The 23,332-nt window shown below is 39.8% G+C and overlaps 1 protein-coding gene and 1 long non-coding RNA gene across 16 annotated transcripts in view; one reads left to right on the top strand and one right to left on the bottom strand.

Annotated features, from left to right (window-relative positions):
• Positions 1-23,332, top strand: part of APBB2 (amyloid beta precursor protein binding family B member 2) — a 369,643-nt gene that overhangs the window by 60,633 nt on the left and 285,678 nt on the right. For all 11 annotated transcript variants that reach the window (XM_032334144.1, XM_032334145.1, XM_032334149.1 and 8 more), the window contains exon 2: positions 9,623-9,780. The gene's annotated coding sequence lies outside the window, so the exon portion shown is untranslated. The remainder of the gene's footprint in view (positions 1-9,622; positions 9,781-23,332) is intronic.
• LOC116585018 overlaps positions 1-23,332 on the bottom strand; it is a 35,885-nt gene that overhangs the window by 2,193 nt on the left and 10,360 nt on the right. For 4 of the 5 annotated variants that reach the window (XR_004283429.1, XR_004283428.1, XR_004283432.1 and 1 more), the window contains one exon: positions 21,829-22,046. This is a non-coding gene — a long non-coding RNA (uncharacterized LOC116585018). The remainder of the gene's footprint in view (positions 1-21,828; positions 22,047-23,332) is intronic. The other variant, XR_004283431.1, reaches the window with a different exon arrangement.

Genomic DNA, 23,332 nt, shown 5'->3' with positions numbered 1-23,332 from the left:
CTGCCTGCCTCTCTGCCTACTTGTGATCTTTGTCTGTCAAATAAATAATAAACAGAATCTTAAAAAAAAAAAAAAGAACCCTGATAACTTTAGATACTAAAATTATGATATAGAATATAAAATAATAATGTTGGAAATGTTTTAAGAAATAGAATAGTTAATCACAAATCATGAAATAAAAATTAACCAGGGATATTATGTAGCCATAAAAAGAAGGAAATGTTGCCATTTGTGACCTCTTGGATGGGCCATGAGGGCTTTATGTTAAGTGAAAGAAATCAGAGAAGGACAAATATTGTATGTTCTCCCTTATATGTGGAAGTAAAAAAAACCCAAATTCATAGAAACAGAGAACAGATTGGTGATTGCTAGAGGAGAGGGGTAGGGGAAATGGGGAAGGTGGTCAAGGTACAGACTTCTAGTTATAAATAAATTCTGGGATATAATACATAGCATGGTGACTAGAGTTCACAGTACTGTTCTTTTATATTTGAAAGTTGCTAAGAGAATAGATCTTAGAAGTTCTCATTGAGGAGTTACCTGGGTGGCTCAATCGGTTAAGTGTCTGCCTTCTGCCTTAGGTTTAGGTCATGATCCCAGAGTCCTGGAATCAAGCCCCACATCTGGCTCCCTGCTCAGCAGGGAGTTTGCTTCTTCCTCTGCCCCTCCCCTTCTCTTTCATGTGTGCCCCCCCAAATAAATGAAATATTAAAAAAAATAGTTATCAGAAGAAAAAAATTGGTAGTTCTGTGAGGTGATCGATGTTAATAAAACTTACTTTAGTAATCATTTTGCAATATATATAAATATCAAATCATTATGTTGTACCTTAAACACCTTAAACTGATAACAGTGTTATATGTCAATTATATCTCAATAAAATGGGGGGAGGAGGGGGAAGAGTGTATATAAAAGCAGTATAAATCTAGGTGTTTTTGTTGTTACTGAAAAGAAAATTGACCAGGGAGATTTGGAAAAATATAAACAAACAAAAACACCACCTAAGGAAAAAATTGTAACTGTTGAAATAATAATTTGGTAATTAGAAATAATTTGGTAATTTGAAGAGCTGGTGTATAACATCCAGAGAGGGTTTATGAAGGACATAAATGACCAGTGTTCCTTAAATTCAAGTAATTAATGGACAGATAAGGGAAGTACAACATAACCTAATTAGGATAAATAAAAAGAAATCCATGTCTACGTATAGGAAAACTTAAATACACCAAAATAATAAAGATGATCTTAAGAATACCCAAAAAGAAAAGGCTGATTGTTCATCAAGGGAATAATACACTGACTTCTCAACATAAAAGAAAATACTCCTGATTGTATATCAGCAAAACTGCCATTCAAGAAAAAGGCAGAATAGACTTTCCAAAAACCTAAAACTTGTCACAGCAGACCTTTATTAAGAAGCTTCTAAAACTTCAGGAAGAAGAAAGTGGTTCTAGGAGAAAGAGCTGAGATGCAAAAAGGAGTGATAAATTGATAAACATGTAGATTAAAATTAAAATTAAAGTTTTTTGAAGTTTTTTTAATTTAAAAATAAAAAATGAAAATTGTCCTCAGTCATACTAGCTGCATTTCAGTGCACATGTGGCTAGAGGCTACTATTGTATTGAGTAACAATTCCATCATTGAAGAAAATTCTGGTGAACAGCACTGTTGTAGAACAATGGAAGGGAAATACATTAAGATAATCTTTGCTGTTCATTTTAAGATGCCATTGTTTGTAAGAGCCACCATTATATTATGTGTAAAAAATTTTAAGGAAAACATTGCCCGACTATTTTTTTAAGAGTTTATTTTTAAGCAATCTCTAACACCCAAGGTGGTGCTTAAACTTAACCACCCTGAGATCAAGAGTTGCATACTCCACGGACTGAGCTAGTCAGGCATCTACCCCTATTGCCAGAATTTTTCAAGATGCCCTTTTTAGAAGACACATCTCAATATTACCTATGTGAACATGTGAAGAAATGTGCCTCTTAGGCTGGTGGCCATTTGGGGTTAGAATATTAATGGCCTGGGTGTCCAGGAGTGGTGATTCATGTAAGTTGGGCATAGAGCAGTCAAGGGAAGGGTCTGGCCTGGAGACAAAGCATGGTGTGTACTTGACCTACTGTACGTCTCAATGAGTGTTTGATGAATGACTGGGGGATGTACTGCGTGGGTATATGGGAGTCATCAGAGTACCCTATAGCTGGGCCTGGCAATGTGGTTGAAGTCACCAAAAGATTTGTATGAAGTCTGAGGAGAATCAGAACGAAGCCTTCGTGAACATCGTTGGTATTCTAGTGGTCATGCAAAAGGGAGCCTCAGGAGGAGCCTGAGGAAGAGCCTTGAGAGAGGTGAGGAAGAACCGGGAAGACTTGGGGCCACCTGAGAATAAGGGTGCGGAGGTGAGATGTTCAAAGACCCTGACAAGATAAGACTTATGTATTCCTGAAGTAAGTGTCAGCCTGCTCTGTGTGATAGGGGAAGCATTGACAATCATCAAGGCATTAATAATTATTTCTGCCAGGGCATCCAAGGAGACTTCCAGAAGGAGGTCGTATCAGGGCTGGGCTTCAGAGGACGAACGCTTGGCACCTCTGAGTGGGAGGGCAGGGCAGTCTGGGCAGATGCAGTAATGCAAACAAAATCTTGAAGTTGTGAGAAGGTGTTGTGTGAAGGCCTTGGCAGTAATTCCTAATGAGCTGGACTTTGTTGTGTCCAGCTTCTTTCTAGGTAAATCTCGTGTTGATGAAGGAGCATCCGTCTCCTAAGATCAGAAGTGTGCCCTTTACTAATCTCCAGTTGGAAGGTCATTAAGATAACTCTGCAGACCTGACCAGATACCTCCCAATGCTCTAAACAGATCATACTTCATACCTGATTTCCATAACAGTATCTTAAATGCAGAATTTGACTGAATTTTGGGTTTTAAGCTTTGTGTGAAAAACTGTAATGCCTATGTTACGTTACAGATGTGGTAGCCATAGGCCATCCTGAGACTACAGAGCGGAAAAGAGACTTGGCTTGCTGGCATTCACCAGAGGCTAAGAAAATATGGGGCTGACCTGAGTGAACAATCCCAGGCCTTTGATTTTAAAGCCAGGTAACATTAGTCAAGTCCCTTGGACTTCTTTATGCCTCAAATTTCCCTGTTTAAAAATAGGCATATAATAATAGTTCCCACTTCAGGATGAATGTGATGATTCATGGAAAGCTCTTCACACGACAGTTACCCATTATTATGATAAAAGTGTTTCAGGGGTGCCTGGTAGTGCAGTAGGTTAAGCACCAGACTCTTGATTTCAGCTCAGGTCATGATCTCGGCATCCTGGGATCGAGCCCTGCATTGGTCTCCGTGCTCACCGTGGCATCTGCTTAAGATTCTCTTAAGATTCCTTCTGCCCCTCCCCACCACATGCACGTTCTCTTTCTCTCTCTCTGTACAATAAATAAATAAAATCTTAAAAAAAAGAAGTAATCCATACTTTTTTCTATAAGGCAATAGAGTAAAATCAGTGGTTCCCAATCATGGCTCTGCATCTACCATCATGTAGGGACAGATTAAAAAAAACCAAAGATTTCCCAGACACTCCCCCAGACCTGGTATGTATGTCAGGGTACTTGGGCTTTGGACTTCGTATTTTTGGTAAGAACTCCAGGTTTCAGAAGCCTTCCCCTGAAGTTGTGTATCATTTTGGTCATTTATATTTGGATATTTACTTTTTTCTTTGCTAAACCTTATTTTGAACATTGGCTCTTGCTGTTTGTCGATTACGTGAGCTTTCAGGTTATAAATCCGGGTCCATGTGTGGATCTTGATGGCCTCCCTTCTTATTTGTCTTCCACTCTCTCATCGTCCCCTTCTGCTCTGTCCCATACCGAATTTTTAGACAGTTGGGTTGATAGTGTCCTGGACAGCCTAGTTCTCAGGCCCTTTTTATTTATTTTTGTAATGAAACAGATTTAAAAAAGAAACTTTGCTAAGGCAGACATTTGGCATGTTAAAATTGAACTTCAGTTTCGTTTCTAAAATAAATAATTCCACTTCTTTTATTCTTTTAAAAAAAATGACTGCTCCAGGAAATGCTTCTAAAATAACTGATATTCCCCTTGTTAAAACCAGGGTTGTTACTGGATGGATTCCAGCGAGTGTTCTTTTTCCTGGGGTGGGGGGTGGGCAGGGGGGAGGACAGGGACAGTGTGGAGAGAGTGCATTACTCCAGGCCAACACACACAGATAGTAGTCCCTCACACCAAGTAGAGCACACCAAGTAGTTCATATAATGGCAGTAGATTATTTGGAATATTGTAAAATGTGGTCTGGAAATTAAGAAGGAAAATGTTTACTGTATCTAGATCAACTAGAATATTCCTTTTAACTTTGGTGTGGAGGTCTTTTGGTGGAAGGAATCGAGGGGTTGCTGCAGAAACAGCCTGGTTGCTTCCTCTATTTAGTTCGTAGATTTTACATTTCATATGAATGAGGAATGACTGAAATGTCAGCTTTATCAGGGTGGAAATTTTGGTCAGTGCTTTAATTCCCAGCACTTAGATAGTGCCTGGCACATAGTAAGTGCTCAAGAAAAGTATATAAAGGAATGGACTAACAATGATTAGACAGCCCAGGGCTCCTGGGTGACTCAGTGGGTTAAGCGACTGCCTTCAGCTCAGGTCATGCTCCCAGGGTCCTGGGATCGAGCCCCACATCAGGCTCTCTACTCAGCAGGGAGCCTGCTTCTCTCTCTCCTACTCCCCATGCTTGTATTCCCTCTCTCGCTGTGTCTCTCTCTGTCAAATAAATAAATAAATAATTAAAAAAAAACCAAAACCAATTGGATAACCCAGACTAAAAATGACATCTACCACTTTGTGCTGCGAAACTTCCTCAAGAACCATGTAAAGTGGGGCGCTGGCCGGGTGGCTCAGTCGGTTAAGCTCTGCCTGCGACTCGGGTCACGATCTCAGTGTCCTGGGATCGAGCCCCCAGTTGGGCTCCAAGCTCAGCTTGAGTCTGCTTGTCCTTCTCCCTCTACTTCTACCCCCTGCTTTCTTTCTCTCTCAAGTAAGTAAAATCTTCGTTTTAAAGTCCTTGCAGGAAGGGACTGGGTCTCCTCTCCATGGTTGGGTCCTCAGTGCCTTATCTGGCAGCATTGCCGTTTCTTAGTAAATATTTGTTGAATGAACGTATAGTGTTAAATTTCTATAATGTTTTCTTCTTTGGTTTTATCAGTTGGCAATCCCGGGGACTTGGCTGAGAGTACCACCCCAGTTTCACAAATGAGGAAACAAAGGTTAAAGAGAATAAATTAGTTATTCCACAAATCCACAGGTCCTAAGTAGCAGAGCTAGGACTACAAGCTCTTAATCTGCTCATTTCTTCATCCCCTGTTCTTTCCAGAACAGCCTTTAAAACCTTAATAAGCGTAAATTCCCACTCTTTGCTCCCGGAGTGGAAACCCTATGTCCTTGAGAGCATGAGAGGGGAAGTTACCATATGAAACCTTTCCAAATTACCTAATGGCCTCCCCATCAGTGACAATTTTTGTTGGGTGCCTGTTGGATTATTCATAATAGATCTTTCTAACTTGCCTGTGATGGGTGCCTGTTATACATTCTTTTTTGGGGAAAAAACCAACCAAACAAAAAATTTTAATGCAATCTTCTTTTCTCCCAAACATTTTAAGGTATAAATTGATTAATACTGTGAATCTACATTTTTAAAGTCAAATTTTCAGGAGAGCCTGGGTGGCTTAGTCACTTAAGCACCTGACTCTTGGTTTTTGCTCGGGTCTTGATCTCAGGGTCGTGGGATCAAGCCTCGCATCGAGCTCTGAGCTCAGTGCGGGTTCTGCTTGTCTCTCTCCCTCTGTTCCTCTCTCTCTTTCTCTCAAATCAGTCAGTCTTTAAAATAAAATTTCCAAGGTGGTGAGAGGAAAGTTCTCCAGTGTATTTTTGCCTGGTCCTGCGGGTCATTTGGAGATAGAAATTTCTGAAGTGTTGAATTGGCTTGGCTGGTATTTCTGGACTCGAGCTCAAGAAGGAGAAACCTTCCCGGTGATATTAGAATAGAAAAAATACAACGCCGGCCAAACACTGAAGAGTCTCAAATTGTGGCAAACATCTGGGTGCACATTTTGCCAAAGGCATTCTACTAAAGCTAAAGACGGAGTAACACGCAGCCGAGGTTCCAAGAAAGAATTTCAAAATCTATGAAATCTGATCTAATCCTAATTTATGTTTCTTCTCTGTTGGGAAAGATCATTTGGTAGCTCCAGCAAGATTCTGTCCGATTGGATTAGTGGGTGAGATTTGATCCTCTCAGACCACTGCATCTGAACGTAACCGTCATTACCTTACAAATAACTTTAGAGAGTTAACTCAAACAATACCCCAAAGCTTTGATTTCACTGCGACACAGCAACACGAATCTAATTCCCTTTGCCCGCTGTGGACATTGACCTTGAATATTAGAACAGAGACATCGAGGGGAATAAATAAATTGCCAGTATTGTGTTTCCTCCAGGATCCAGCCATGGGAATGGACGGTAGGGACTCGAGGAGCAGTTTTGCGTGGATGAAAAAACAAAAAACCAAACCAAAACAAAACCCCGCATTTTCTTTTTTCTCTGGGTGCCTGGCTTCTCAAATGAGGCGAGACGAGCTGTCGTGTTTGTTCTGGCTCTTACAAAGCAAGATCACATTCTCCCTCGACGGGGCTTTTTTTTATTAGCAGCCTCACGGCCCATGCCTTTGTTGTCCGGCTGCACAGTAGGACAGGCTCTCGGGCAGGGCGCTCCATGCAGGTTTTCCAGGGAGCGTTTGACATCCGTCCTCTTCCCTCCCCTGGCTTTTCAGACTATCCACATCGTGTGCGACTCTCGGGTTTCTGATTGGGGCGGCGGGGATACTGCAGGTGGCTGTTAAGAAAGATGTAGCGGTGAGCAGCGTTTCAAATAACTTCAGAGAAAAGAGGGGAATCTTGCTCCCTCTCTGAGGTTTGTATCAGACAGAAGACAGGAAGTATTAGGATTTTGTTGCGTTTTTTCTCAGCAACTCTTACTTAGTTAATTTTTGAAACCACTCATGTCTTCCCACTATGATTTGGGTCATTTGGTGGAGAAGAGGCTGTGACCCAATGCCATCCATCACTTGTTTCCAACGGGTGGGGTGAGCACCCATCCTTCTTACCTCTTGCAGGTGGGCTCAGGGCAAGGATTGCGTTATCTTGTTGAAAACCTTTTGTCCTGCTTTGAGCTGTAGGCATGCGCTGTTGTCCACAGGGCAAGTAGTAGGACCAGCAAGCTTTCAGTGTGATCGGCAGTTTCTGGTCAGGACACCTGCTGCCTGAGCACAGTGCAACCATTGTTTCTCTGATCGAGCGTGCTCCGGGCGCAGCCACCACATCTTTTTTAGCCTGCACTTGAGTCTTTGTTTTTTTTATTTTTTATTTTTTTCCCCTGCATGCATTTCATTTTTGGTGGAACAAATGTCTGTCTTGTTCTTCTGGTTTTGCTGGTATGAATTTAACGTGTGCGTGTTTCCTACCAACTTGTATTTCGAAGTGTGCCTGCTGAGCCACGTTGCCGTGGGAAGAGGACTGGGTCAGAGTGAAGGCAGGTGATCTGGGCTTTGATCCCTGATCCTCTCGTCCTGGCTGCTCAGGGCAGTGGTGGCCTCAGGAAAGCCATTGAGACTCTTAGGGCATCCAGGGTCTTCATTTGTAATCTGAGGGAGTTTTGGGGTTCTAGGAATGATGGCTTGCCACGTCCTCTAGTGTTACGATTCCCCCACTGTGTTTTGTGTTTTCTGGGATGCCGAGAGTGTCAAAAATGGAGGGGTCAAGTGTTCACGACGGTTGGGCTCCTGTGAGACAGTAAGTAAAACCAGGAGGCGCTCTTTTTAATTAAGCAAAAATTAATAGGGTATGGCCAGTGATAGAAAGGTTTGGATGCAATCAGTTAAAGGAGGAAAGTACCTATGGTTTTCTTGTCTCTTTGTGGCAAGTTTGCAGTAAACAAACACACCTTTCTTACTTCTAGGAAACTAGTGTTCTTCGGCCCTGGAAATGTTATTTGGACACTTGGGTTTTGAACTTCTAAATTAGGAATTATTGAGCTCAGATAAATGAAGACTTCTTAATTTATTAGCTCTTATTGTTCAAATGAGAAGAAACCCACAGATCAGGCTAATATAAGAGGGGCACCAGTTGCTGATTTGTGTCCCCATCATGTTTAATAAAAATCTTACTGAAAAAGATTCTGGTTCTGTAAATGATACATAGGAGTTGTGGAAAATTTGGAAAACACCAAGAAGGAAAGACAAATAAGCTTCTAATTCCATGACCCAGAAATAGTTCTTTCATCATACTTTTGTGTCTTTAATTATATACTTAGTTTGTAGAACAAAATTGGGATCATACCATACATATATAACTTAACTGTGCTCCTTTGGAGATGATTTTTGGGCCCGAGCTTTCAAGAGAAGGTGGAGATTAATGTAATATTATGCTTGGCACTCTTGTGACAGGGTCTGTTTTGCCTTACAGAAATAGAATTGTAGTCCTAGTATCTGAAAATAGCATTTGTCCTCTTCCCTCTTGAACAGACTTTCAATAGTTTGCATATATAGATGTTGTCATATTGAATAGTATAATGAACAAATGAGGACTTCTTAATTTATTTGTTTTAATAGTTCACTGATTGCTTTTCTAAGGTTTCCTCACTTTTGCTTTCTGTACCAGAATTGCTAGCTGTAATATCAGTGAGCAGAAGTTATTTTAACACTGTTTTTCTAGACGCCTTCATTCCTCAGGCTGAAGCATGGTTGCTGGCGTGGGCTAGGCCACAGCTTTGGCACGAAGGAGGATGCTTAAGAAATTCCTTTTGCCCAAATATATGATGCATTTGATAATATTTATAATTTACTTGTTGAATATTGGTTTAATATGTCATTTTCTCCATTGGGAAATGAAAGATGATTAGTTTCCCCTTTTGGATTATTTAGCCTATAAAATTTTCTGTTACACCATTTGCTTTGCATCGAACATGCATTCTAAATCCCGAACCACATTGGAATTCTTTATGACCTTCCCTTATGTGTCTTTTGGTGGTGCCCTTTGAAGTCCTGAAATGTTTTTATATTTGATTGAGATTAAATCTGGGTTTCATTTTACTTTTTAAAACATATTGAGCAAGTTAATTTTCTGTTCGAGTTCCTAAGGGGAATGATTCTAGCCCTCTGTGTCCCAAGAATTCAGACTGAGCCTTGCCAGAACATTCCTGTGGTTTTCCACAGGGCAGATCACTGTGTTCATGAAATTTTAGTTGTAGCTTATGTTTTCTGTGGTTAATTAAAACATCTGGCTTTTGCATTTTCCACAAACAGGGTCTAATCGTTTGGCCGAACCTTTTCAATAATGATTAAATGCCTCAGTCCTTTAGGATAGCCCAGACTTGTCCTTCGGACACCTTACTTGCTGTTGTCTCTGTTCATTAATGACTTTAAACAGTTGGAAAACATTTGGGGTTATCCTGCCAAACACAGACAAATGAGAGAGAGAGAGAGAGAGAGAGAGAGAGAGAGTTGATGAATCTGTCCAATGGCTCTGGCTTTTCCCCTGCAGGTCGGAGCTGCTGTGGGTGAGCTGCTGTGGTCCGTGGCCAAGCATGCTGCTGTGGCCGGATCTGGCCAGCCGTGGAACAGAAACATTTGCTGGATGGAAAATCCATAAAAGAAAGCTCCTGTGAAAGCCGGAGACAGACGCTAACTAAGTAAAATCAGGTTAGTATCAGAGAGGCTGAATGAAGCGGATCGGGTTAGCTAGGGAAAGGCTGTTTGGTTTATTCCAGAACATGTTTCTGGAACAGCCCCAGATAGCCCTTCCCAGTTATTAGAGAGTCCTAGCATTGCAGACATGGCCGGTAGATCCTGACGTATCTCTGTGCGCGGTGAATCATCATCTTTCTTCTTCGTCCTCTGCCCCGTCCCCTTGCCCGTCTTCCTCTCCTCTTTCAGAGAAGAGCAAGTCTTCAGCACCGCGTATGAGAGAGAGCCCCAGCCCGAGGCTCCCTATAACAACCGCGGTGATCTTGGCTTGACTTTGGAGAGAAACCCTCTTCTTGAGAAAGCATGGGCTCGCGCTGGTGCCTTCAGACTTGACCTCCTTTGTGTCTTCACACTGGGAAGCGGGGAGTCACGGAGACCTGCCATTTCTGGTGGGGGCGCTTCGGCCCTGGTTTGCGTGGCAAGATTTTACTTACTCTTCTCTCCCCTTAGACAAAAGCTAGCAACATGTTCATTTTTGGCAGTGCGTGCATTTGGCATGAAGATAACTCCCGTAGCACAGGAGAAAAGAAGTGTCCTGAAAATAAGAGGAGTATAGAGTAATGCAGAATGGCCTGACGGTAGACCAGCAGAATGAACTGATGCAGGAAGGTGGGGATAATTCCTTCTGAGAACGTGTGCTGTCCCCACAGTAGAGGCACAGAACACAAGCTGTTGGGTATTCAGGGGGTAACTCAGCATTAGACATCATGAACAGTCCAGACAGGAGCGTGTCAGCAGTCTTGAGACCCTGTCAAATAGTGACCGTCTGTTGACTTCACCCGCCCACCATCCCTTTACCCCTTCAGATTTTCCTTGGGCAGTTAGTCACCCTTCCTTTGTTGTCAGCCTGTATGGTAAGGGGAGGTGACCTCACTGACTCTGTCAAGGGCATGTGACATAAGTGTGGTTAGTCAGGGGCACAAGGATGGGTTTATGGAGGACTCCTTATTTTCACTGACCGTATTGAAAAGACCATTTTCCTTTTTGTAAGTTTGTTAGGCTGGAGTGGCTAGTTTCCCCACTTTGCCATCCTTTAGGGAAAGCCTTTCTGAGAATAAAGTTAACACAGAGAAGATTAGAGCAGGGAGATGCAGGAAGTGAGATGAAGGAGGGGGGAGACACAGACACACGCACACACACGCACACACACGCACACACACTCCCATGACCCCAGAGGCAACACACACACACACACCTATGACCCCAGAGGCAGCACCACCTAAAGCCAGCAACCCTGGCTTCACTTTCGGGGCAGGTTAGGGAGTTCCTTTGAAATAGATCCCCATCACTTAGATCTAAACAGGTCCTGTTGGGAAGGCCTCCTTCTAGTTGTGAGGCCTGAAGGGGGAGGTGATTGGCGCTCTCCGTCTTCAGGGGCTCCCAGCGGAGGGGATGGGCCGGATCCGTACTCTGACACACAGTGTGAAAAATGTTTCACTACGGTGAGAGCTAAGTTCTCTGGGAGTAGGGGTACAATTATGAATTCTGCTGGGTTTTGGAGAGACTGGCAGAGCGCTGTTATTTAACAAAGGGAGAAGTAGAATTTAGTCCTTGGGAACATTTAACGAAATACATTTAATTCAATTACTTGCTTTTTGAGTCTGGAAGAAAGAGAGGCTTTCTAGAGCTTGCAGTTAAAGTAAATAGCAGATAAGGAAGATAATTTCAGAGCTCCACTAGTAGGAGAATCCTGGTGTTTACTGTAAACACAATTGTGTTGGGAGCAGCCAAATGAGAGGTTATCAGAAAGCTGTCCAGAGTTTATTTAAACAGCACAGGCTGACGATTCCTCTTCTCAATAAAACCTCAGTTGGCTTTCTGCTCAAGCAGAATTCCAAGCACATCATGAATTTTAAAATTTATTTCTTCTTCTTAATGTTAGGCTTTATTATTATGTCATTTTAAAAATAATCGACCGTGCTTTTTTACTTTTACTTTTTATTATTTATTTATTTATTTAAAAATATATTTTATATTTATTATATGTATATATTTGTTATTTGTTTATTTGTTTGTTTTTGAGAGAGAGACAGAGAGGGAGATTGTGCACAGGGTTAAGGGGGTGGGCTGGGAGGAGTAGAAATAGAGGGAGAGAGAGAGAATCTTAGGCAGGCTCCATGCCCTGCGTGGAACCCAGCATAGGGTTCTATCTCACGTCCCTGAGATCATGACCTGAGCCGAAATCAAGAGTGGGATGCTTAACCAGCTGAGCTGCCTAGGTGTCCCTGTTTGCTTTTTCAAATTAACAGATTTTATTTTGGGAGGGGAGTTTTAGGTTACAGAAAAATTGAGCAGAGAGTATAGAATGTTCCCACATACCCGAACTACCACTCAGAGTTTTCCCTGTTAATATCTTGCATCAGTTTCGTACACTTGTTACAGTGGATTAGCCAATATTGATACATGATTATTAATTAAAGTTCATAGTTTACACTAGGGTTCACTCTTTGTGTTGTACATTATGTGGGCTTTGACAAATAAATGATATGTATGTATCATTATAGAGTCACACAGGATGGTTTCAGTGTCCTAAAAATTCCATGTTCTGATTATTCATCCATTTTCCCTTCTCTCTGAATTCCTGGCAACAACTATTGATCGTTTTCTTGTCTCTGTAGTTTTGCCTTTTCCAGAATGTCATGTTTGGAGTCACACATCGTGTAACCTTTTCAGATTGGCTTCTTTCACTTAGAAATAAACTTTTAAGATTCCCCCATGTTTTTTTTGTGGCTTGATAGCTCATTCCTCTTCAATGCTGGGTAATATTCAATTGTCTGGACGTGCCACAGTTCATTTATCCATTCACGGATTGAAGGATATCTTGGGTACTCCCCAAAGTTCAGTAGTTGTGAATAAAGCTGCTGTGAACATTCATGTGGCTTTTACGTGGACATAAAGTTTTAGTTCCTTTGAGAAAATACCAAGGAGTATGATTTCTGGATTGTATGGTAGAATTATGTTTAATTTTGTAAGAAACTGCCAAACTGTCTTCTAAAGTGACTGTACTATTTTGCATTCCCACCAGCAATGAATGAGACTTTGTTTTGCCCCATCTTTGCCAGCATTTAATGTTGTCAGTGTTTTAGATTTTAACCATTTTAATAGGTATATGTGGCATTTCATTGTTATTTTTATTTGCACTACCCTAATGATGTATGACATTGAGCCTCTTTACATGTGCTTGTTTGCCACCTATGTATCTTCTTCGGTGAGGTACCTGTTCAGATCCTTGCCCATTTTTAAGTCAGATTGTTCATTTTCTTATTGTTGAGCTCTAAGAGTTCTTTGTATGTTTTGGATACCAGTCCTTTATCAGATAAGTCTTTTGTGGAAATGTTCTCCCTGTTCTGTGGCTAACTTTTTTTCACTCTCTTGACAATGTCTTTCTCATAACTGAAGTTTTTAATTTTAATGAAGTCCAGCTTATCAATTATTAGTTCTTTGTGGATTGCTGTGATTGTATCTAAAAGTCACTGCCACCCCAAGGTCATGCAGATTTTCTCCTTATTTTCTAGAGTTTTATAGTTTTTTTACATTTAGCCCTATGGTCTCCAGGTATTTTGAATTAATTTTTGTGGAAGCTGTTGAGGTCTTTGTCTTTGTCTAGATTTATATGACTATGGTTGCGTGGGCCTGTTTCTGGGCTCTCTGTTCTGTTCCATTGATGTATTTATTCTTTGAACAATACCACACTGTCTTAATTACTACAGCTTACAGTAAATCTTCAATTCAGATAGTGTTAGTCCTCTGACTTTGTTCTTCTCCCTCTGTATCGTATTGGCTATTCTGGACTTGCTTCTCTTTGTAAACTTTAGATCAGTTTATCAATATCCACAAAGTAATTTGCCAAGATTTTGATTGAGATTATATTGACTCTATAGGTCAGGTTGAGAAGAACTGATATCTTCACGGTATTGAGGCTTCCAATCCATTAATGCGGCATCACTCCCTTTATTTAGAACTTCTTGATATCTTTCACCAGTTTTATGGTTTTCCTTATATAGATCTTGTATTTATATCTAAGTATTAGATATGTATCTAAGTATTTCATTTATTTTGATGCTAGAATATACAGTATTGTATTTCAAATACCAGTGTTTATTGATGGTGTGTAAGAAAGCAAATGACTTTTTTATATTAACTTTGAATTCTGCAGACTTGCTCTGATTGCTTATTTGATCCAGGAGTATTTTTATTGATTCTTTGGGATTTTCTGCATAGACAGTCATGTCATCTGTGAACACAAAGACTGATTTATTTCTTCCTTCTCAATCTATTCCTTTTCTTTTCTTTTCTTTTTTAGAGATTTTATTTATTGCACAGAGATACACAGCGAGAGAGGGAACACAAGCAGGGGGAGTGGGAGAGGGAGAAGCAGGCTCCTCGATGAGCAGGGAGCCCATTGCAGGGCTCGATCCCAGGACCCCAGGATCATGACCTGAGGGGAGGGCAGATGCTTAACAACTGAGCCATCCAGGCACCCCTGTTTCTTTTATTTTCTTGTCTCACCTTACTAGTGAGGACTACTAGTATGATGTTGAATGGGAGTGGTGAGAAGTATCTTGCTTTGTTCTTCATCTTCATGAGAAAATATCTAGCTTCTCACCATTTAAGTATAATTTTAGCTATAGGTTTTTTTTTGCAGATGTTCTTTATCAATTTGAAGAAGTTTCCCCCTCTACTCCTGGTTTGCTGAGAGTATTTTTCATGAATGGGTATTGGATTTTTATCAGATACTTTTTCTACATCTATTAATAGGATCAGATGATTTTTTTTTCTTTTTTAGCTTGTTGATATGATGGCTTATATTAATTGATTTTTGAATGTTGAACCAGCCTTTTGATGGGGATTGTGTTGAAACTCTAGATCAATTTGAGGAGTAATGCCATTTTGCCAATGTTAAGAGTTCTGATCCAGAGTGCCTGGGTGGCTCAGGGGGTTAAGTGCCACCTTTTGATTTTGCCTCAGGTTATGATTTCAAGGTTGTGAGAGTGAGGCCTGCATGGAGCCTGCTTAAGGTTCTCTCTCTGCTCCTCCCCCCACCACATGCCTCTCTGTGTGTGTGTATGTGTGTGTGTGTGTGTGCGCGCGCGCGTGAGCGCGCTCTCTCTCTCTCTCAAAAAAAAAAAAAAACCTGGAAAAAACCAAAATAGCTCTGATTCATTAACATGGGATATATTTCCATTGATTTAGATCCTTTTCTTTTTTAAGATTTATTTATTTAGAGAGAGCGATAAAGGGTGGGGCAAAGAGAGAGGGAGCAAGATAATCCTAAGCAGAGTCCCCACTGAGCAGGGAGCCTGATGTGGGGCTTGATCCCACGACCCCAAGATCATGACCTGAGCTAAAACCAAGAGTCAGACACTCATCCGACTGAGTCACCCTGGTGCCCTTAGATCTTTTAAAATTTCTTCAACAGTGTTTTGTTGTTTTTAGGCAACAAATCTTGCACTTTGCTATTAAATTTATTCCTAAGTATTTTTTTCTTTTTGTTACTTTCATAAATGGAATCATTTTTAAAATTTCATTTTCAGAGTGTTCATTGCCAGAATATAGAAATACAGTTGATTTTTATAAATTGATCTTGTTTCCTTAAGCCTTGAACTTGTTTATCAGTACGGACAGTTTTTTATTGTGTTGCGACTTCCTTAGGATTTTCTGTATACCAGATTATGTCGTCTGGAAATAGAGATAGTTTCATTTCTTGTTCAGTCTGGATGTTATTACCATTATATTTTACAGGGATTTGAAAACTTGGCTCTGATACGAGAAATACAAAGTAACGAGCTTTGGAGTTACTAATGAAATCATCCTGTTATGTAGCTTTTGAAAAGAACAAAAGATGATAACTATGAAACTTATCTCCTTATCATCAAGTTAGTTACACAGTAGGTGAGCTTCTTAGCTACTCCTGTATCTTCTTTAGGGAAATACCTGTTCAAATTCTTCACTTATTTTCATATTGAGTTATTTGTCTCTAAGTCCCTTATCAGATACATCATTTGCACATATTTTCTCTCAGTCTGTGGCTTCTCATTTTCCTAGTACTGTCCTTGAAGCTCAAAAGAATATGTTTAAATTCCAGTTAACATACAGTGTGATACTAGTTTCAGGCGTACCATAAAGTAATTCGGCGCTTGCGTACAACACCCAGGGCTCATCACCTGCTTGACCCATCCCCCTACCCACCTCCCCTTTGATGACCATTAGTTTGTTCTCTGTAGTTAAGAGTCCGTTTCATGGCTTGCCTCTCTTTCTTTTTTCTTTTGCTCATTTGTTTCTTAAATTCCACACGAGTGAATTCATATGGTATTGGTCTTTCTCTGACCGACTTAACTTCAGTTAGCATTATACTCTCCAGCTCCATCCATGACATTGCAAACGGCAAGGTCTCAGTCTTTTTTTATGGCTGAGGAATATTCCATTGTCTCTGCATATCACATCTTCCTTATTCATTCATCAGTCAATGGACACGGGCTATTTCCACAATTTGGCTACTGTACATATTGCTGCAGTAAATATCAGGGTACATGTATTTCTTTTGAGTTAGTATTTTTGTATTCTTTGGGTGAGTATCTGGTAGTGCAATCGCGGGGTCGTAGGGTAGCTCTATTTTTAACTTTTTGAGGAACCTCCATTCTGTTTTCCAGAGTAGATGCATCAGTTTGCTTTCCTACCAACAGTGTGAGAGTGTTCCTCTTTCTCCACGTCCTTGCCAACCCCTGTGGTTTCTTGTGTTGTTGATTTTAGCCATTCTGACCGGTGTGAGGTGATACCTTACTGTAGTTTTGATTTGTATTTGCCTGAGGATCAGTGATATTGAGTGTCTTTTATGTGTCTGTTGGTCATTTCCAGGTCTTCTGCCCACATTTTAATTAGATTATTAATTTTTTGAATGTTGAGTTTTAAAGGTTTTTAACTGTAATGAAGTTCCATTCTTCAGTCTTTTCTTTTAAAGTTCATGATTTTGATGTTTCTAAGTATTCTCTACCTAACTAAAGGTCACTGAAGTTTTTCTCCTTGTGTTTCTCTCTAGAACTTTTGTCATGTTCGTCCTTAGACTTAGGGCTTTGGTCCGTTTGGGGTTAAGTTTTGGGTATTGTGTGAGGTTCAAGTGTATGTTCATTTTTTTTCCTCCCACAGCTATCCAATTGTCTCAAAACTATTTGCTGAGAAGACTGTCTTTTACCTTTTGATATATTTTAGCACCTTTGTAGGAAATCATTTGACCATAAATGTAAGAATTTCTCTCAGAACCCTCAGTTCTGTTTCATTGATTATTTGTGCCTGTCCTTACACTTGTTCCATATTATACTTTACTTAGGTTTGCAATGCAGGTTTTTTTTTGTGAAAAAGTTTTGCCTAAGAAATGGGGTTAAGTCGCAATATGTCTCTCTTTATTTTTACTATCATATCTTTGCTTCTTTTCCTCTCTATTCCTATTTGAGTCACTCTCTTAGAAGTACTAGTCTTTGGTTATTTTTCTTTCAGATAAATGTGGAAATCTGAAATGGGAGAAGAGAATGCAAACCAATTTAGATGGATTTTCTAGATTACTGTATGCATTACTTTAAATTAAAAATGCTCTGTTTTTCATAAAGATGGTGAACATTCTAATGCCCATTATCCATTGGAATAAAACATTAAAATTTTCCATTACTTCTATCTTAATCATTACCAATAACTACTGACTGAAGGATTTGCAGGTTTGGTATATTATCTCAAGAATTTCAAGAATTTTCATTAATGATTATATGAATTGGGTCTAGTTTTACATAAAATGATACATTTCACAAAACATTTTATTAAATGGAAAATCTATGAAATAAAATGTTTTGGGCTTTGGTAACAGAGTACGATTTTATGTTTCATAGAAACTGAACATTTTTCATAGTTCAATTAAAATGCCACCTGCATTTTTTTTATATTTACCTGGGCTCTTTTCGTCTTTGAGTTAGTATAGTTCTCAATAAGCAACTGTGCAGACATTAAAATAATTGGATCGGAAGCATGAAGACTGCAAATTTTTATTTCTTCCTTAATTACAACTCTGTAAAAATCGTGAATAGGTGTGATTTAGAAGGAAAAAAAATCAGTGCTTTCTTTGGTGACGTTTGGATTCTAGTTGGCCCTTTTGTTTTGTCATTAAGTTATAATTTTGTTTGGGGGATGACTTATTTTTAATTTGAAAAATCATAAAATTTTGGTCTCCGTAAAAATCAGAGACAGTTCTTTTCTCTCAAGTACCGCTGGAAGCTAACTTCTACCGCTGGGCTTTAATTGAGTATTAAAATCAAAATTAGATCTAGAATATGTTTTCTTGCAGTTCCGTTAGGAACAGTTCTATGGTCAAGCCATGCTTCCCCGTTTCCAAAGGGCTCAGTTCAGGATGGCTTCTCTGCTTCTTGCTCTTTCTTGGCGAGCTTCTTATTTCTGCCTCGGTAGACTACCATGATGGGAGCAGACATCCGTGTCACCTGCCCCTTTGCTTTCTTTGGCTGTCCTTTGGCTGATAATGTCATCGCATAAAAATGCATCCATAGAGCAACGTGGGATTATTCTTTTCATTGTTCATTTAAAAGAAAAAGCCAGGGGCACCTGGGTGGCTCAGTTGGTTAAGCATCCGACTCTTGATTTTGGCTCAAGTCATGATCTCAGGGTTGTGGGATGGAGTCCCTGCCTCAGGCTCTGTGCTTAGCATGGAGTCTGCTTGTCCCTCTCCCTCTGCTTCTACATGACCCCCCCCCCCCCGCCACAGCTCTCTCTCTCTCTCTCTCTCAAATAAATAAATAAATAAATAAATAAATAAAATCTTTATAAAAACATAAAAGGGAAAGCCATAGGTAAGCTTCCACTTACAACTCTAGGACTCAGGAGGTGGGCATCATGGCTCTTTTAACCCTGCCATTCCTTTAAATCTTTTCTTTCTCTTATGCCTTTTCAAAGTCTTCGTGACCTATTTGCAGAATGATGAATGGACCCTGTGAGGCCAGTAGTATGTAAAAATGTTCTAGGAAAATATGTTTTCGGTCTTGTTTATCTTAGAGAGCTAAAACGAAATATGGATGGGTAATAGTACCTTCTTAACTTTATGGAGAGCCTTATGCTGGACGATGTTCAGGGTTCACAGTGATTGAATCTCCGAAATTTGAGTCATGGTACAGTGACATCTGTGAAGGCTCTGGTCTTTTATTATCGTTTGGTTGCCGATGAAGCAAAATCAGATCAATTTCATCACATTCAGTGAGCCAGTAGTGAAGAGTGTTCGGAACTTGCTTTTGTTAGGAGAAACCACATTTTTGTGTCAATGTGTAGTGGAGATGATTATGACAAATATATTAATGGAGTTTGGCATCTCACATCTTTTTTGATTTTTTGCTTGTCTTTCTAGTTTTTATGTGAAATAATCTGAATTACCAAGTTTCCTTGAGAAGCCTTCAAAGATACCATACTTGAGTGACCTATAATCAATTGTTATTTATTTTAATGTAATTACTACTATAAGAACAAGCAGTGGTTTCTCAGTCCTATATTGACCTGTAATGAATAAAACATTTTATTTGATGACATGGTCTGAATACGATCTATATTCATGACACGGTAACTGTTCATAACTTCGGATTGATTATTATCCGCTATTATCTGCCAGATTGATTATTATCTGCTCCAATAAGAATTGATCTTCCACTTCATTCATTAACAGAAATAGTCTGCTGGGTGTTTTTATATATAGACAGTATCCAAGCCAGTAATTTATTTGAAACATGAGTATCAACATGAGTCTAGCTATCATTAAGAAATTGCTCTGTGTAATTTGCTAGTGTATCCATTTTAAGAATGGAAGAAAATGGTTTTTCCTGCAGTCGTCATGCAGCTGAGGCCCTTTGAGGACAGATTTTAGAATCTTAGTAACTATTCTGTGTCTGGTTTCATAAGGGTGATTCTCTTGAAGATATAAGTTTGCAGATGGTTTGTTAATGCTGTGGTTCACTTCTGGTGTCTGGGCAAAGAATGACAGTAGCGAAGAAAGTAAGAGGATATTAACGATTTTTACAAAAGGCTCACCTCAGAAATAAAAAGTGGAGCGTCGAACCATGACGCTGGGCCCTCAGTGTTTCTAAAATTGGATCCAAAATGACTGGTGCTCTTGAGCAGGCATGAATTTATGAGTAATAAGAAATGCTGAATTAGTTCTACTTAGGTCAGAACGATTCAGTTAAATTCCAGTGAATGTGTCCTATGTGCAATGTTACTTTGGTAGTTGCTGGAGGGAATAAAATGAAATATCCTGGGGGAAAGACAGTCAGAATGGAAGCCCTTTTGGGAGAGCTAACTTTTTTTTTTTTTTTTAATAGTGTGTCCAGTATGCTAAGTACTTAAGCGCTTTTAGAGCTTTTGATGGGGTAGGGTGGAAGGCTTCATTTGAGCCTCACAGCAATCCGATGGCAGAGAGGCATTCAGTATCTATCTTATAGATAAAGAAGCTTAGGATCAGTGAGATCAAATGGTCTTATTGAAGTCTCACATCTCCTCATTTAAATTTGAATATGAAATTTTTTTTTCTTAGGCACCATTGTGTACAGGTATAAATAAAAGCATTGCCTATAAAAAGTGATTGACCTATGGAAACTCTCTTTATATATGTATCTCTTTCTTCATGTATCTTTCATTATTTTTATAATTAATGATATAATAAAGGCCCAGGGAACCAGATGAGTAGAATGCTTTGGAATTTCCAAGGAGCAAGGGCTGGATATGGATGCAGATTAATTTGGAGAAATATCATTTTGTTATTTTTGATAAATTAGGAGGTAGGAAGTTATCCATGGATGGGTGTTTTCAAGCCATTTTACCTGAGGAAAATATCTAATCAGACTCTCAGAGGCAGAAATAAAAATTCAGGGCATGTTTTGGGTTCTAGTTCATTGATTTCTGCTCTGATCTTTATTATTTCTCTTCTCCTGATGGGTTTAGACTTTCTTTGTTGTTCATTGTCTAGCTCCTTTAGGTGTAGGGTTAGGTTGTGTATTTGAGACCTTCCTTGTTTCTTCAGGGCATGTTTTGGGAAATCCTAGGTTTTATAGCCAAGGGATGTGGCCCACCAACACACTTTGAACTTGCTGTGAGTTACCCAGAGGGATCTGGTTGTGAGGGGGATCAGACACTCACAGCCAGTTTCTCAGAGAAGCAAGTAATTAGGGAAAACTGTGGACGTTCCTAACTATCCCACATCCCCACTCTGCACTCATTGTTTGAGGACTTCCAGCTTCTTTGAGCTATCATGGGAGGTCCATAGAAGTGGACAGTGGTGAGGGACCAACAAAAATGTTCAACTTTCTGGGACGCCTGGGTGGCTCAGTTGGTTGGGCAGCTGCCTTCGGCTCGGGTCATGGTCCCGGGGTCCTGGGATCGAGTCCCGCATCGGGCTCCTTGCTCGGCAGGGAGCCTGCTTCTCCCTCTGCCTCTGCCTGCCTCTCTGTCTGCCTGTGCTCGCTCGCGCTCTCTCCCTCTGTCTCTGAAAAATAAATAAAATCTTAAAAAAAAAAAATTAAAAAAAAAAAAAATGTTCAACTTTCTGATGGTTTGAGACTCTAGTCTCTCTGTTGCTTCCTTGGTATTTTCAACTGCTAGTATTCATAGTTAAGTACTGTTATTGTCTAAATGGCCCCCCACAATTCATATGTTGAAATCCTGGCTTCCAAAGATGATGGTGTGAAGAGGTGTTGACTTTGGGAGGTACACGTCATAAGGGTCGAGCCTTCATGAATGGAATTAGTGCCGTACAAAAAAGGTTCCAGAGAAATCCCTCTCTGCCACGCGAAGATGCATTGAGAGGGCCAGCTGTGAACCAAAAAGAGGGCCCTAACTAAAAGGCAACTGTGCTGACACCATATTCTGGGACTTCCCAGCCTCCAGGACTGTGAGAAATAAATTTCTGTTACTTATAAGCCATCCAGTCTGTGGTATTTGGTTTTGGCAGCGGAAAGGGACTAAGACAAATACCTATGAGACGTTAATTCCCACCTGTAGCCCGTTTCTTTTCCTGAGGTTGTGTCTTAGACAAAGAATGTAGAAAGAAGTAAAAGGTCAGGCACATAAAACCTTTACAAAGCTGTGATCCCCAACCTTCATCTGTGCTATAAGATGTTTCCAGCTTGGTTCTTGTAATCTCTGTCGTCTGCAAGAGCTTGGCTTAGCCTGCGATGCGTTGGTTGTCTGACCTGTGATACAGTTTGAAACAAAGCAGGTCAGTTTTGGTACCCGTAACCATACAGAAAGGGGACTACTGTTTGAGATTAAATTATCTTCTAAAATAGCTACCAGTGAAGAGCAATTTGGCAATATATTTCAAAATTTAAAATCACCAGCAATTTCATAAATAGGCTCACTTAAAATTATGCCAAGATATTTGTACAAGTTACAATATAACATGTTTATAGAATGGAGTCTGTGTGCTGATTTGAAATTATCTTGTATCTAAAATACAATATATAATGTAATAATGGTATATACTTACACATACTTATATGTGTTCATGTATGAAAAAAACATTTTACAGAATCATATGAATACCATTCTCTTTTGTCTAAATCTTTTTAAAAAGATATATATGCTGATATATATACTTTTTCTCTAAAAAGATATGAATGTTAATATGCTGGAAGATTTTTCTTTTTTCTTTCTTTTCTGTATTTGAGTTTTCTAATCAGGTTCATTTCTTCTTCTTCTTTCCTTTTAAAAATGAATCAGGAGCTAACCAGGTAGTATGGTCACGGACCATTTTCCTTCATTGTGTTTGAATGCAATTTATAAAACCCTATTAAGCGTTTTTAAAAACACAGCACATTTTTCTCTAATACTCGTTTGTCAGACTTTCTTGTCCTCTTTGTATGCTGAGGAAGGGGATGATCTTTGTGGGAGAAGTGGTCAAGTATGTGCTAAGCCAGCAGACATTCCCTTGAAAGTTTATTAGTTAAAGCATTGAATTGAGCAAGAGAAAGAAAGATATTTACCAAATGTGATTCGAAGGACAAAGAATCCCATCTTGCTGGAGTGTGTCTGAAAGTGTACCTTTATGCTCAGTTTGTTTGCTTTAAATATGGGCTTTGAACTGAACTATGTTTGCTTTTCAGCCCACAAGGCTAGAGGTGGTCATGAAAGTCTCTCAAATCTGATTGCTAATCAGGAAAGCTGTTTGCTAAGAAAGGCAGGTCTGCTTGGAGTAGAAGTAATGACTGATGCACAGATAAAGCCAGGGTGCCTTTTAAGTATCTTTGGACTTCTGTGTCTCGATTTGCTTTTCTCTTAATTAAAACCCCTAGACACAGGCCATAGGTCAAAGGAGATAAGTCCTTTAAACTCTCCCAATAATAATTACTCCTTAAGTTTTTTTTTTTTAAATGAAGATTTTTATTTATTTATTTGAGAGAAAGCAAGAGTATACCAGCAGGGAGGAGGGGCAGAGGAAGAGGGAGAAGCAGACTCCCTGCTGAGCAGGGGGCCTTAC

This window comes from Mustela erminea, chromosome 2 (genome assembly GCF_009829155.1).
Source record: "Mustela erminea isolate mMusErm1 chromosome 2, mMusErm1.Pri, whole genome shotgun sequence".
Classification (NCBI taxonomy): Eukaryota; Metazoa; Chordata; class Mammalia; order Carnivora; family Mustelidae; genus Mustela; species Mustela erminea.
The sequence above is the reverse complement of the archived record's forward strand: the minus strand, read 5'-3'. Positions and strand labels throughout refer to the sequence as shown.